The sequence below is a fragment of the Lepisosteus platostomus genome, chromosome 14, assembly GCF_059453375.1.
Source record: "Lepisosteus platostomus isolate fLepPlt1 chromosome 14, fLepPlt1.hap1, whole genome shotgun sequence".
Taxonomy (NCBI): Eukaryota; Metazoa; Chordata; class Actinopteri; order Semionotiformes; family Lepisosteidae; genus Lepisosteus; species Lepisosteus platostomus.
In genome coordinates, this window is record NC_142624.1 from 18342977 (window position 1) to 18359270 (window position 16294).

Consider the following 16294-nt stretch of genomic DNA (forward strand, 5'->3'; position numbering starts at 1 on the left):
AGGTCTCTTTAAATCTCCAGCTTCTTAACAAGCAAAGACTTAAACTTGCCCAGTTTAGTAAATCTTGTATCATTTTCTAACCCTTTACGCCTGGTGAAGGCTACAGTGGTAACAGCCTGAGCAATCCAGACCACATTTCCTTTTCCCCAGCAACAGTCTCCAGGTCCTCCTGAGGGACTCCCAGGCATTCCCAGGCCACCCCAGAGTGTCCTGAGCCTGCCCCTGGGTCTCTTCGCAGTAGGCCATGCCTAGAGGGCATCATCACCACATGTCCAAACCACGTCAACTGGCTCCTTTTGATCCGAAGTAGCAGCAAGTCTATTCCAAGTTCCTCCCGGATTGCTGAGCTCCTCACCCTGTCACAGTGTAAGCCCAACAGACGTACTGAGAAACCTTGTTTCCTCTGTTTGTAACTGTGGCAGAAGGTGAGGATAGGGACATATCCTTGGAAAGCCAAGAGCTTCACCAGAAAACGTAGCTCCCGCTTCACACCATAGTTCGGTACCGTGTCCACATGCAGATGCTGCACCAATCTGCTGGTCAATCTCACGATCCCTTTAAAACTAATTCATGAAAAAGACCCTGTGGTACAAAAACTCCTCCACTTGAGGTAGCTCTTTGCTTGGAGAGCGCAATCCACTCTTTTCTGGGGAAGAACAATGACCTCAGATTTGGAGGTACTGATCCTCATCCTGACTACATCTGTGATGATCAGATGCTCATGGCTGTATTTTAGGGTTGAGTACCACCAGTTCCGCTTTTCTTCTCCGGGTCCATAAAGGCCCTAAAATATTTCCATACAGTCCTGAAGAAGGTAAACAATATTAGTATTTCTAACTTTCGAGTGGGTTGCTATGTCTAGTGCAGAGGGTGGTATCTAGACCTATAGCGCTGAGTTTGGTAGCAAGTTTTATGGGTCAATGAATAGCATTCTTGTATAGGTGTTCCTTTTATCCAGGTGGGTTAGTGTGGTGTCTAAAGCTATAGATATTGCATCCTCCTTGCAACAACTTGCAGACTGGTGCCGAACCAACAGCCTATGTCTCAACATCAGCAAAACCAAAGAGCTGATCGTTGACTTCAGGAGACAAGGAAAAGTCCACTCCCCTATCTACATCGAAGGGTTTGCGGTGGAGATGGTGAATAACTTCAAATTCCTAGGTGTTCACATCTCTAAGGACCTCACATGGACACTCAACACCTCCAGTCTTATCAAGAAGGCACAACAGCGGCTGTACTTCCTGAGAAGGCTAAAGAAAATACGCCTGCATCCACAGATCCTCACCAACTTCTACAGATGTACGGTGGAGAGCATAATGACCAGCTGCATCACAGTCTGGTATGGCAACTGCACCGCATCTGACCATAAGGCACTGCAGCAGGTGGTCAAAACTGCCCAACACATCATCGGCAGTGCCTTACCATCCATCCAGGAAATCTACAACACCAGAAGTCTGAAAAAAGCCACCAAAATTATGTCTGACCCCACTCACCCCAGTCATAACTTGAGAAGGTTCCAGACACTCCAGTCACACACAACTAGACTCCAAAATAGCTTCTTCCCCAGAGCGGTCAAGCTGGTGTCGCCCCCATCATACTATGATCTCTCCTAACTTCTTCCTGTACCCACAATGACTGTACTCCAACACCACTACATACACGACAACTGAATGTAAGCCGAAATTGTACTTAAAACTGTATTAGTCGTAATATTTATTAATCACCATACTATTTTTGCACTGTTCCCCGAATTACTGTTGCACTGTTTTTGTCCTGTTGTATTCTTTTCTCTGTTTGCGTATTTGCACCGTTTTGATTACACTGTTATGTTATTACACTGTTATTGTTATTGTTAAAAAGTAAGTATAATGACAAATAAAGTTGAATTGAATTGAATTGGCATCTTATAGCTCACAGACATTGCCATTGCTGGGTCATCTTTCTGAGGAACTAAGAAACAAAGTAAGAAACATCATGAAGCCTGGATTATTCAGAGACAACCCTGGAAAGACCACAGTTAATAAACATCACACTGTGCTCATGGAAAAGGGGCTGATCCAATATACAGTTCTGGCTCATTTGATAAGTTGATGATGATGATAATAATAATAATAATAATAATAATAATAATAATAATAATAATAATAATAATAATAATAAAATGGGAAATTGATATTATGTTAAATCTCAATATCCTCAAGCCCTCTGTGAGTGAGTAGTGTAGTCTGGTGGTGCTGGTCTCGAAGAAAGATCCAGTTTTGTGTGGATTTCATGTCACTCAACAGGATCTCAAATTCTGATACTAACCCAATGCCCCAGGTTAATGGAATGACTGAGAGACTAGAGAAAGTTGGTACCCTCGACTTGTGCAAGGGATATTGGTAAGTATTGTTAACATCACAGTTAACGCTTACAGCCTTTAAGAGACCTAAAATCATTTCAAAGTAATGCCTTTTCGAGTTGCATGGTGCAGCAGCAACTTTTCAACGATTAATGGACAAGGTGTTATGAGAAGCCAAGGAATGGAGGTGCTTACATCAACGACACGGTACACCTTGAGCACCTTCTGTATATGAGAGTTCTTCTATGTGAATTTCCCTTGAACTTCCCAAAAAAGACTGAATGTTTAGCTCGGGAGTCTGTATAGCCTACTGAACAAGTTTCAAGTTAAACCAGCTTCTATATATTCTTTTGGCATTTTTTAAATCTTTTTGAGATAAAAGATTAAACTTACATTTTTTTCTCTCATTCAATCTGGAAATTTGTTCACAATATTTTAAACATTTTTGGTATTTTCATATTGGAAAAACGAACTAACTTTTATTTCTTTTCCAATTTTCCAGTGCTGGCACAGGAGCAATTTTTCTGCAAGCCTGTCCCCCTTGAACATTACAAGGGCACAATGTCATCACAGCGTCACACTTGGCTGCGACCCCCTCCAGTGGGCGCTGGGTGAGCAAAAGAGAACAACATCATCCTCAAACAGCAGAGATGCAACCCTCAAGACTCTAAACCTGGGCTGCGCTTTGATATCTTGCTCATTAAGATCACAAAGAGGAGAGGAGACATCCCAAAAGAAACCATGATCCTAGTATGACTGGGTTGTTGCTGTTAACAAGTGGCGAGATCGGGAGAGACACTTGGTGGAGTCCAGCGCCCACCACGAATGAGCTCTCACTCTGAAAATACAGGCATGGGAAAGCATGCAGCAGCAGCCCCGGCTGTGTACCAGAATCTTCAATTTTCCTCCTGTAACCCAGGCTCAGCTATTGGGCAGACTCTCCTTTTTACCACCCTTTACAGGCCTTCCTGGGGAGGCTGAGGATTGTGATCCCTCTATAATAGGAGCACACACTCTGGTCCCTCTTTCTAAAAATAGGGAACACCACCCCAGTCTGTCAATCTAGAGGTACTGGCCCTGCCTTCCTTGCAACATTGAAGAGGAACATAAACCATAACACCCCAAATATGTCCAGCATCCTCAGCATTCCTGGCTGGATCTCATCCACCCCTGCAGCCCTACCACTACAGATCTATTTAATCACATGCTGTATGCTCAGCTACAGAGATATACCCAGCCCCACCAGAGGCACCACTGGATAACCCCAGTCGAGGTCAACACCAGTCAAGGCATCGACCAGGTGTTTCTAGGACACCCTCACTACCTGTGAGGTCTACCCAAGGTTATGCAGCTGATGCCCCATCTGTTTGATACAACTCACCACCGAATGGTGATCAGTTGACGGCTCTGCTCCTCTCTTTACCTGAGTGTCCAGAACATATGGCCTGAGGTCTGATCATACAACCACAAAGTCATCTTCAGCATTTGGCCTAAGGTGCTCTGGTACTAAGTACACATATGCGCAACCCTGTGTTTAAATGTGGTTTTTATTTGGACAGAACATAATTAGCACAGAAGTCCAATAACAACACAACACTCGGATTCAGTTCAAGGAATCACAGCCCTCCAGGCCTCTGTATAATTCCCCAATGTTGAAATTTCACAGCAGGACTACAGAGTCGGTAGGTGGCACCCAATCGAGCACTGTCTCTAAGAAAGCCAAATACATTGAACAGTTGTTCGTAACCCGGCTACCAGGCACTTGCTGGCCAACAGCACCCATGCCTTGCTCCAGGGGTGAATCCCAGGCCCTTCAACTTCCACCAATTTGCCAATTTGATGTCTCTATTTCATTAAAAGGGAGACTTTATACATAGATTTAAAAAATGTTACATCTATGTTTGTTCTGACATTAATCTTATAGCTTAAGTGGCTAATTCCATGCCCAACATGTAACCACTCTATGGGCTAGAATGGATACATTTAAGTACCAATTGAGAGAAAAGTATATGGGTGATATCCAAAATACCTGGCCTATACTGTATATAGGGCGAGGTGGTGGCTACGTGGCTAAGGATTTGCGCCTGTGGCTGGAAGGTTGCTTGTTCATATCCTGCAGCCGGCAGAGGAATCCTACTCCGTTGTGCTCCTGAGCAAGGCCTTTAACCCCAGCTGCTCCAGGGGCGCTGTACAATGTCTGACTCTGCACTCTGACCCCAAGCTTCTCTCCCAGTTGGGGTATCTCATGGAGAACAAGGTGGGGAATGTGAAAAGACAAATTCTTAATGCAAGAAATTGTATATGGCAAATAAAGTGACATTACCTTACCTTACTGGCCATGATCTTATCTTATCTATACAGAGAGAGTAGCCTATGAGTGATCAGTATGAGGATTCATTGAGATACCCTTGCAGTAGCTGGGACAGTTTTAAACAGTGTGGTACAACCTGGAATTCATCTACTGTTTTCCTCTAAAGACTGCAGGGCTACTTCTACTCAAAACTGAAACTTTACCACGTCCTCACGAAGACTGTTTCTAGAATGCTATTGTAATTTCTATAAGAAAATTACCCTGTGGTAGCTACAGAACATTTATAACATTTAGATTTATAACATTTCACATTTATAATATAAACAGTATAAGATACATATTTATAACAGTATATTAATTCATGTTTATTGTTTATTCAGTTTCTGCTTCAGGGATTTACAGCAATTCTGTAAAATTTTAATCTCCTAAGAATTTAAATCCTTGGAGGAATTGAAGAATGTATACCTATAAAGGCAGCTAAAATATTTACTGTGTCACATCATCATGAGAACATTGACCTTTTTGTAAAAACTAATAAATTTAGCATTCAGAAATGTGAAGAACCCTGCAATGCTGAACTTGAAATTAAACTTTTTTTTCAGCTTTTTCAGAGTTTTCAATATATATATGTTCCAATGTTTCAAAATATATACTGATAGAAAAAAGAAATGCAACACCTCCTCCTCCACACTCTGGCCCTCCTGTCTGTGTGGAACAGGCTGAAAAGTGACTCATCCGTGAAGAGGACCTGATGCCACTGCTGACGAGTCCATCGCAGCCTCTGTCTGGCCCAAGCCAGTCGGGTGTGACGTCTAGGAGGTGTGAGCAGAGGGCCCCTGAGAGGTTGCCTTGCTCTAAGGCCAGCAGCATGGAGCCTCACTGTCCTGGCACTGATGCGGACATTGTGTCTGCCGGCAGTTTCAGCAGCAGTACGGGTAGCAGATCTGAAACGATCTCTCAGATGGACCAGTCTGATGTGTCAGTCCTGCTCTAGTGTGGTCACTCAAGGGCGACCGGATCTTGGACGGTCATCTGTCCTGCTGGTGTACTGAAACGACTGCAGTCGGGACACAGTGGAGCAGCTTACTCCATAGTGTCTGGCAACGCTGGCACATGACATGCCTACCTGCAGCATGCCAAAGAACCTGTCCCTTGCTTCTGGTGACATTTGAGGCATTATGGATTGCACAGAAAACTGTGCAATCCACACAGTGTGGAAAGTGTGGTCTTTTTCTTGTAGTGACCTAAGCTTTGAATAAAAGCCTTTTTAAAGGTGACCTGATCAGGCATTGTTCCACCTGGACCTCGTTGGGTAAAAGTGCACCTAACGAGCTTTTGTGTGATTGGCAAATTGCAATGCCTCACTGCACAAGCTGTATTGCTGGTCAGAGGGCTTAAAACAAATCGACAACTTTTTGTGAAAGTACATAAGCTATAGCTATAGTATTCTCATTCCAGAAAATGTTGCGTTTCTTTTTCCCATCAGTATATATTTTTGTATTTTTGTGGTACTCTGGTTTCCTAGAATTAAGTGACTCAGCATTGCTCTGTGAGAACCCCAGTTTACTATTTTAGCTCATGATGTATGGATCACATATGCTGTGAAAGGCAGGTTATGCGTGTACTAATGTATAGGAAGGTATGGGGGGTGTTTCTCAGCTGAAATGAAGGTTTTGTCTTATGTGGCACCAGCTTTTTCTCCCCTTATGTTTTCTTTGCTCCCCCTTGTTTCCCGCAGAGAGTTCTTTAAAGGACATCCTTGCTCAGGTTTGTTTTAGTAATCCTGTACAGGTGATTTTGTCATTGTGCGCTTCTGTTCTAGGTTCTGATGAGGAAAGAAAAATAATCAAACTCACTGTTTCTGAATTATAAATAAAACAAAATGTAAGCATACCTCATGAGTAACTCTATGTAGTTCCATTACATGTTAAATTCCGCTACTTGCCTTGTGCTTGTAAATGAAATGATTACTTCTTGTGCTTCTTCAGAAAGTCATGCATATAAGAATTACAATGCTAGCAATTTGTTTCCAGAGCAGTTCAATAGTATGAATTCCTCCCAGACAGATTTCAGCAGTCAGCTTCCTGTTTTGATTTAAAGAAACAGATTCCTCTAAAAATTGTGTGGTAGTTTTTCTCACAATTGACTCATCATTTACACAAGTCTTGTTAAATGCTGTTTTCCCAGCTGAATAGCATTTGCAAATGGAAATCTTGTAAAGTAGCAAGGGACTTTTAGACGAAGGACTGCAGTCACAAGAAACAGCTTTGGGGCTTTGAAGTGTTTACTGGTTTTAGCTAAAGAGGGCACCAAAATGTAACCATTCACATGGCAGCCACAGATAACCTCCCACAGACATTTTAATGACTATTTTTTAAGGACGTGGGGTTGGTTTACAAGACTCTGCTTTGAAAGATTATAGTATGTGAGGCTGCAGTGGCCTGACTCATCTGTCTGCCCACTGAAGGTTAACCAGAGTTTGCGTTGTTCTTTTAATCATGTGGGCCATTGCCATAGTTGGTGAGTCTGGGAAAAGTTTTTTTTTTTCTCAGCTTGGGGACTGGGACATGTAGGCTGCAGTCACCCATATGTGTCAGACTCCCAGATCATTAGGGGTGACTGATGGTTATTGCCATGGTACATCCATTTTACAGTTAACAACCTTTACTCTTCTTATTTGTTTGGCGTTAGTATTAGGGTTCATCTAGGTTAAGTGGCACTAGGTATGATGGTTGCAATGATCCAAAAGTGTATGAAAATGTGTTAAATGGTTGGTGTAATTACACTGAGTAGATACCATTACATAGATCCCTACGTTTTATAATGGCGTTGAACCAGTTCTATTATAATATTTATCGTGGTATATACATTGTGTCCTACTTACATCTTCTTTTAAACTGCAAATTAAAATATGACCTACTATTTTCATTTAAAAGTACATTTCCAGGTGTAATAAGAACATAAGAATGCTCACAAACAAGACAAGAGTAAATTTCAGCCCTTTTGTTTATCTGGTTACCAGTATCTAAGATGGGATCGCAGAATCCCACACAGTATCATCCTGAAGATCCCAGAAAAATGAACCCTTGAAGTGGTTCCAGTTTTGAAGATATTATATGGTGTTATGCCACTTAACAGCTGCTGCATTCCACCCTGAGCACAAAGCACAAGCTACACATACGTTGTTATTGTGTTCGACAAAGGTTACAGAATCTACTGTTAGTGGATAGGTGATCCTATAAGCTTCCTCATTTGTCCATCTGGTGCTGTTTTTACTGTATGTGTTGGTCCTTGTTTTTTGTGGACAATATTTGCCAACATGTGGGCTTTCAGAGCGGGGGGATGTGAAATGAGGTAGGCCTGCTTAGTATTCACACAGATTTAAAGAACCTTCTGAGAGAAGAAGACTCGCATTTCAAGGTTTCAAGGTTGTGTTAGTGTGAGAGAGTGGTGACATCATTGACAAAATCTGACAGAAGCTTGCAAAAGCATTTTTTCCCTCTGCTATAGGAACTGCTGAATAATACAGTGGAGTCTTCTGTACCTGTTCCTTTATCACATTTAACTTAATATAATCTAATTACAAGAGACTTTAGGGCAGATTAAATGGCTAACATGAAATATACGTTGCATCACTGTCTTTCTTATTTTACATCCACCCAATCTGGAATCACCATTTTTTTCCTTTTTACCATGGTTTACACCAGGTTACTGCATGGGCAAAGTGAAGATGAATAGACATGCTCCTCTGACATGCCCATTGAAAGTGATAATCTGCTGACATGCTACAAGCTCATTGGAGTCTAAGAGAAGACTGGAAGGAATGGTGTATCTGTTACTAATGTCACTGCAAGCCTGCAGGCATCTGGGCAGTCAAATTAAATACTGGCTGACCATTCTCAACTACACTCCCAGTGGTGAGAACTGTATGTGACATGTTTTTGTCTATAAAATCATAAAAAAAACGATATCCCAAAAAGTGTCAAGTACAGATAACCAGTAGAACACTCACATAAGTGCACATAAGGGTTTGAGTTCTATGTTCCAAGCTTTGCAGGTTTGAGCCTAGGTAATGACATTAGCCATTATTGACTGGCTGCTCATCAGTGACAGTAGGGTGGGTATTAGTTTGCTTTCTCTGAAACAGCGACTTCTGCAGCTTCCTGGGAGCTTGTAGAGCTCAATCAGTGCTGTGCCTCCTATATGAGGCTGCATAACCTGTGGTATGTTGAAAGTGTAGTGGCTTGAAGGTGAATTGGGACACTTCCTCACTCTCCCTGTGTGCAGTAGTAGGGTTCGTAGCTCTGATCTGAGATGAGAAAAACATACAACTTTAGATTTTAGTCAGGAGGTTATAAAAAAGATTGTGATATTTTTTGTCTTAGTTTACTTTCTAGTGGGAAGCTGTCTGTATAACAAAATTCCCCATGGTCTCCAAATGCAAAGATTACAATTGTTTTTTTTTGTTTTTTACTCACTGTCCATGGAGACTGAAGCTAGAGCAATTAAACCCTCTAGCTCTGACTGGGATTTGTCCCTAAGCTTCCAAAAGAGGTTGTAATGCAGTGCAACAAGAGATCTAAGATGAGTGGGCAGGAAGGTTTAATTACTCTCTCATTTCCCTTGTGCCTGCAATACCAGGTTGTTAGTCACATACAGGAAGAACAGTGTATATCTGTTCACATTGAGTCTGAATGTGATGTACCTCACCAATCAAGAGGAGAAAATGAAAACTTTATCATGCCTACTCTCACTGTAGTATAATTGACAGCACTGGAAACACCACAATCATTTACAGATCTGTCTGTCAGGCCATTGCTGTGACAACAAGATCAGGAAGAAAATCAATCCCACCTGTGCCTACTTAATACCAGGCTTTTTAAGACCAACCTTTGAGACACTACAGCGTTCAATTTTAGTTTGTTCTCACCTGGTTTTGGTGTTTTCTCCTGCGATCTGCTTTAATATCAACTGTTGTTGTTTTTGACTTTGTTTTTCAGTTTACCCTGTGACTTGTTCTCTTGTGTCTTTTGGATTATTTCTTTCTTTCCATGGTTTTGTTTATCAGATTCCCTATGGTACTTTGCTTTTGAGTTTTCTCAGCTTTTACCACTGCCTATTTCCTGACTCATCTTCGGACTTTTAACAGATTGTTTACTATTTCATCTGCCAGCTACTTACTACTGCTACTGGATCCAGGATTCAGCTTCAGACTGCTGCAGTTCAAGTAAATGAAGCCTATTACAATCTTCAGCTGCAAATTAAATTTATAGTTAAAATTACAGTACATTTTACAAACCAAATGTCCACACCTAAACCACTGCACTCATGGCGGCACTCCTAATTCACGTCATTGCAAGTTTGATAGGTGCAAGGCAGGATACACTCATTGCAAAGCACATTCTGAGACAAACATGCACACACTCACTCCAGGGCCAGTTTTTCTAGAAGCCAGCTAACCTGTTTTTAATGTCTAGTCCATGTCTTTAAAAGTGTGGGAGGAAATAAGAGCACCTGCAGGAAACTCACGTAAACATGGGGAGAACATACAAACTCCACACAGATAACATCCCAGGTCTGCAATTGAACCCAGGGCCACAACACTGTGAGGCAGCAATTCTAAACACTGTGCTACAATGATGCCCAAGATTGCAATCTAGTTCTAGAAACAATGATGCCCAAGATTGCAATCTAGTTCTAGAAATGACTGATAACTTTTGGAATAACAAAAATGCTTTTTTAAGACCAATGAATGATGAACTAGTTAAAATAAAACCTTCAAAGTAATCAAAAAGCTTGCCATACCTATCCTGGCCTCCTTTTGGAAGCATCCCACACAGAAAAATGTGTCCTTAGAAATTTTTTCACAGTTCATAATCCCAAAGTTAAAGAAATCAAATAAAATGCATGTTCGACAGCCAAATTAGACCTTCAATCTAGTTATAAAATAAAGCTTTAAGCTGGAATTTGTCATTAAGCTTTGCTTTTTGTTATTTGTTGCCAACACATTTTTTAAATTGGCCAATATTCTTTTGAGAGACAGGAGCGTCTTTCTGTCTCTGGAATCAGCACCAGTGTCTCACACTTTTCCCCTACCCTAGACAAACTGAAGCTTATGCTCGACTACTCAGTTCATCCACTGTACAATGGAGACTTATAAAAAGCTCCTAAAGAAGGAACATTCTTATGATGAGTGTGATTAATAAAATAATACTGCCACATGCAGAGTTAATTAAGTCTGATATTGTAGGGCATAAATAAATAATCAGACTGAATGATTCAGAGTTCGAGCTAGACAACTGAGGTGACACATGACAATGATGATATCACAGTCTCCATGCTATCCGAGATGTAAAGCTTTCTTTCATGACTTCCTGGTAAATGTCTATTGTTTCTTCTGGGAATTCCTCAGGTTATTATTCACTCCAGCTAATAAGGACAAACAGAAAACATAAATCTGGTTAAATCATTCGGCTCTTCAGCAATAACTAGAAGATACTGAGAAAGAAAGAAAAAAGAAGAGTATTAAAATGGTTCTATGCAAACCAGCAAAACAAGACAAAACTACAATTTTTGTATCCCAAGCATATGTCATTACTAACTCAGTAATCTTATTAATGTTCTATTTTATTGTGATTTATGGTAGCTAGTTTATGATGTTGTAATGTTTTATGACATTTAGGTATTATTGCTGCCAGGTCCTTTAAAAACAGCCAGCACCCTGATTGTGTTGATGTTTTTATTTCCTTTTGATGAGCATTTAATCATGCTAGGGACAGATGTAAGACTTTCTGCAGTGCCACACCTCTCCCAATATATTTGCACTGCAGGTTTGTACAGTACTTCCTGTTGGACTGTCAAGTTGGCACATGTTTCAACTCAACATACTGCTTCTGAAACTTTTTCTTTGCCAGTTGAAAGGCAGAATTAGACCCTGTAAATATCAAGAACAGAAATGTTTGTAGAATCTTTTTTCTTTGCTGTTGAGATGCCATCAAATAATGGCAAAAAACTATTGGAAATGGAGGTGACCAGAGCTGTTGCAAGTATTGCTGAAATGGAGTGAAAAATCTTCTGTCCCCATCTCAATTCTGCTTTCATTCTAGATATACAGTATATCCTCTTCAGCTAGGCATACTGTAACATCAAATACATGGTAAAAATCTGCACCTATCTCCCTGCAAGACTTTGTCAATTGCATAGATAGCTACAGTATATTTGATGAAAGGTCACTAGGGCTTTGGTCACTACAGAGTGCCCAGAGGGTTTGGTGTTACTAGGGGTTTGATGATCTACAGATTCTATAAATGTTTGGAATTAAGTAGTATTCATTCACTATGTGGCCAAGAGACCTTGAACACAAAATTGTGAAATGTGCACACGCTAAATTTGAGCATTAAGATTGTGATTAAAAATATCCACTTAAAACGAGCTATGTATACTGTACATAATTTGTAATTCAACAAAATGAAACATTGTTGGAAGGCACTGTATGCTGTGCTAACTGTATTCTATTTTGTATGGTTCTCAGTAACTTTCCAGAGCAAAGTATATCTGCTTGTCCTGGTTTTCGAAATGACCCCCAGCACCACCGGTGAGAATTGCGCTGATTAATTAAAAAAAAAATCGGAATTGCTCATGCTACTGAAACCTTGTTTATCAGAATTATCACAGCATGATAGGCTCCAAACGTTATTTTTTACAGCTTTATGCAGTTTTAACTTACTTCCTTTCTGCAGGTCTGTCTTTTTAAAGGCAAACATAATTAATTGGGGGGAAAACTTTAGAGTGACACACTACTATGTCAACTCTGAAAAGATACTCTCAATCTTCTTCAAAAACTTTGCAGAATTGCTCTGCTGAGGTCTGACAGCTATGGGACTGAGGGTGTGAGGTAGTACTGTAGGCCTCAATGAAGGCTTGGGAGTTCCATTCCAGCTGTGATGCACCCCCCAGGAAGAGAAGTAGGAAGTACCTAGGGGAGCAGCACTAAGCTTCATGATCTCTGGTACAAAGAACAGGGGAACACATCACAAATGCTCTGAGGCAACAGAGCAAGCAGGAGAGCAGATCCCCTCTATAAAACCTTTCTGTGCGGCATTTGTCTAGAACAGGAACACCTTCATTGACTGTGACCAGCAATGTGTATCCTCTTTGAGGAGTCATGGAGCAAGAGGGATTTATGAACATTAACAATACACATGCACACACACACAAAAACAATGCTCTCCTAGCCAGGCCTTGTTCCTCCCTAATTAGGACTCCTCCAAGGCTGCGAATCAGACTGAGAAGAGATTTTTGTATACTTTTATTCTGAGGTCATCTCTGGCAAGCCCCGTTTGGCAGACCACCATGATTGGTTTTATGAATTTCAAACCCAGCAATTTTCAACCAGCGTGGAACATGCTGAGAGCTGTACCTCGTGTGACACTGACGCCCACAGCACTGCAGGGATCTTCCCTTCCCAGTTCCCTGGAAACGCTTGCTTTCCCACTGGGGTTGACCAGAAGAGCATTCCAGTGCTTAACACCTTCAAGAAATTGACTCCAGCTCAAAGAAGCTTTTAATCTCATTAGTGGGAAGTTTTATTGAACCATATCAAAGCTCACCTGACAAACAAATATACCACATTAACAATATGCTGATGTCTATTTTGGAATAGACAAAAACTGCAATACACTTATGACTGAATCTGTACTGAGATGCAAGTATTAAAACCCATTGATTTTCTATAAGCTTACTTGTGTGTGGCATTTTAAAATGCAACAAGTTCAAAGGGAGGTTGCTGGAATTTTTATTATAATTTTTTAAAAATATTAAACACTTTTAATAGATGAAGCGTCTACCTATGCAAAGCATGGAAATGTTGTTATATAACCAGTTAATGTGCTCTCCATAACACCCCAAAGGTATTGTATGTTGGAAGATATGGAGAGAGTACTTTATATGAAATCCTTTTAAAGTAATTATGACAAAACTGTATGTACAGTATGTTGAAAATTAATATCACACCTTGCTCTTTGGGTTTCTCAGGAATTAGCTTCAACTGGCTGTTCAGACTAGCCAAAACCTGCAGGGTGATCCTGCACAACTCAGCTGGGCCCGGCCTGTTGTTGTTAAGGACTCGGTTGTTCAGGGAATAGAGGTAGTTATCCACCTCTTTCAAATAGCAGCCCTGAAGCACCTTTTATCAGCAGCCCAGACAGATTTTTTTTATCACTGACAAAGTAGGAGGTTTAAAAAGGGTGGGTGAAGGAAGCATGCCTGAGGTCTTTTTCCATGGCACTCCATTGGAACAAAGCCATGAAAGCATTAGGCTGTTCCCAGATTACAAGACATGACAAGCTGTGGGAGCCCCATCATCTCACCACTCTGAGACCCTCTGTCAGCACACAGCCTGCTCCTGGCTGCTCTGCAGCTCTCAGTGGCCCGGCCCAGCTGAGCCCTCATGGACCTCTCCTGCACCAGTCTACAACAGCACTCACTCTGCTGTCAGGCCTCTTCACACCCCTCAGCTGTCCTGTCCAATCAGGAAGAGGAGGCAGATTGCATTTCCTCGCGTAGCGGATAGGAACAGAAGGAAATAAAACTGAATTATTTTCTCTTTTACTGAAAAAATGTCATTTGTTTTTAAATCAAAATGTTGTGCTCTAGAAATTATTTCAATAGAATTTAGGTACAAATGCATCCTGACAAATATGCTGATAAGACACCTGAATATTTATAAATTATCATAAATCATTAATATTCACAGGTGACACGATGCAAAAACAGTGGAAACTCACTATGTAAGAACATGTTGCTTAGAAGATTAGTTAGCCAATTTTGGCAGCTGTATCATCAAAACTGTATAAAAACTATGGATCAATTAAATTTAGCACAGATACAAATGCCAGTACATGGGAGACCATTTGCAGGCCTAAATCAAAACCTTAAAATGTGGCTTCAAGGAAGGAACAGTTATAGCTGTGTTTTGGAGAGAAACACCAAAAGTGATAAATACCAGAAAGCAATGGATGGGAACAAACTTTGCAAGTGAATTCAGACTTAACAAGAAGGTTCAAAGAGTACTGGGTACTACAGTAAATAATGTGGGTCAATTATCTTATAGTGGTTACTGTTATGAACCTCGTAACAAATTCACACAAAACAGCATTGCTGTCAAATGTTAGTCTGTAATGGAAAATCTGTACAAAATACCTCCTCAATATTATTATCGTAGACGACCACATTACACACTGCAATGGAATTAGGGAAATATCTAAAAAACATAACTTGTTTTTACTTTGTTCGCACCTTGTACAGAATGCTGGTGAAGAATAGATCTGTTGTCAAATGCTCAGGAGCCAAGTGATTCAAAAGAGGTTTCCTCCGGCTGACACAGCTGGAATGCCACCCATGGCGCCATTTAGAAAAATGCACCTAGCACCATCTTTGCATGTTCATTCAGCCATTTATAAACAATGCGCTTTTTTTCCAGACAACTGTGTACAAATTCATATTTTACTGTTCTCAGTGTTATCATGCATGGCTTCAACATAAGGCTGTTCATGAGGGAATATGGGGCGGAGGGGTGGCTCTATGGCTGGAAGGTTGCTGGTTCAAATCCTGCAGCCAGTAGAGGAATCCTACCCTGTTGGGCCCCTGAGCAAGGCCCTTAACCCCAACTGCTCCAGGGGTGCCGTACAATGGCAGACCCTGCGCTCTGACCCCAGGCTCTCTCCCTATCTGTGTGTCTGTGTGTCTCATGGAGAGCAAGCTGGGGTAGGTGAAAAGATCATTCCTAATGCAAGAAATTGTAAAGGGTTAATAAAGTGGTGTTGTTATTATTATAATTATCTGTAAATTATAAATCCCTCTTTTTACAAATTGCTCAGTAGCTTCTCTTTGGAAAAGCACGTCCACTCATTTCTTTTCTGTGCAGCAGTTGTCAGAGGCCTTGAAGGATCTTAAAAGATCAACAGATTACCAACTGAAAATTCTCAAATATTATTAGTGGGCAGTTTAAAAGTTAGCTGACATATTCAAACAACTTATGAATGAAAAGTGGAAATTGTGGACTGATGAAATCTGGTATAAATACAGATGAGACCATAGGAAAGTCATTGCATCATATTGCATATACAGTAAGAACGATCTACTCTAACTGTAACAGCCAAGATCGGTAAATGATTCTCCTGATTGAAAAATTAAATGATGACAAAGTGCGTGCATTAGAGCAGAAAGCACATTTTGTTAATTGCATGGACTCATCAACAGCATCCCCTGCTGTTCTTATTGAAAACCGCACCAGTCAGCAGCTGTGCAAGGTTTCCAAGCAGAAGGGACAGTTAGTCTTACTTTACTGTGTGATGTTTGCTCAGCTTGGTTCTGCATCTGCCAATAATGTGATAAATACTTAAGTTTAATTTATGCTGTCCAGTACTACGTTAAGATATGTAAGATGCTTCCTTTGTTTAACCTGTTAAAGAATCAAATATTCATACTGCATTAATAAAGCATGGGTCAGCTATCAGTTTTAATGCTCTACAGGTTAAATATTTATTCAACAACATGGAAATTACCCATAACTATAAACATCACCAAACAGATCTTTGCCAGTGTTTTTGTTTTCTACTGCTTTGTAGTATTCTGCCTGAAGT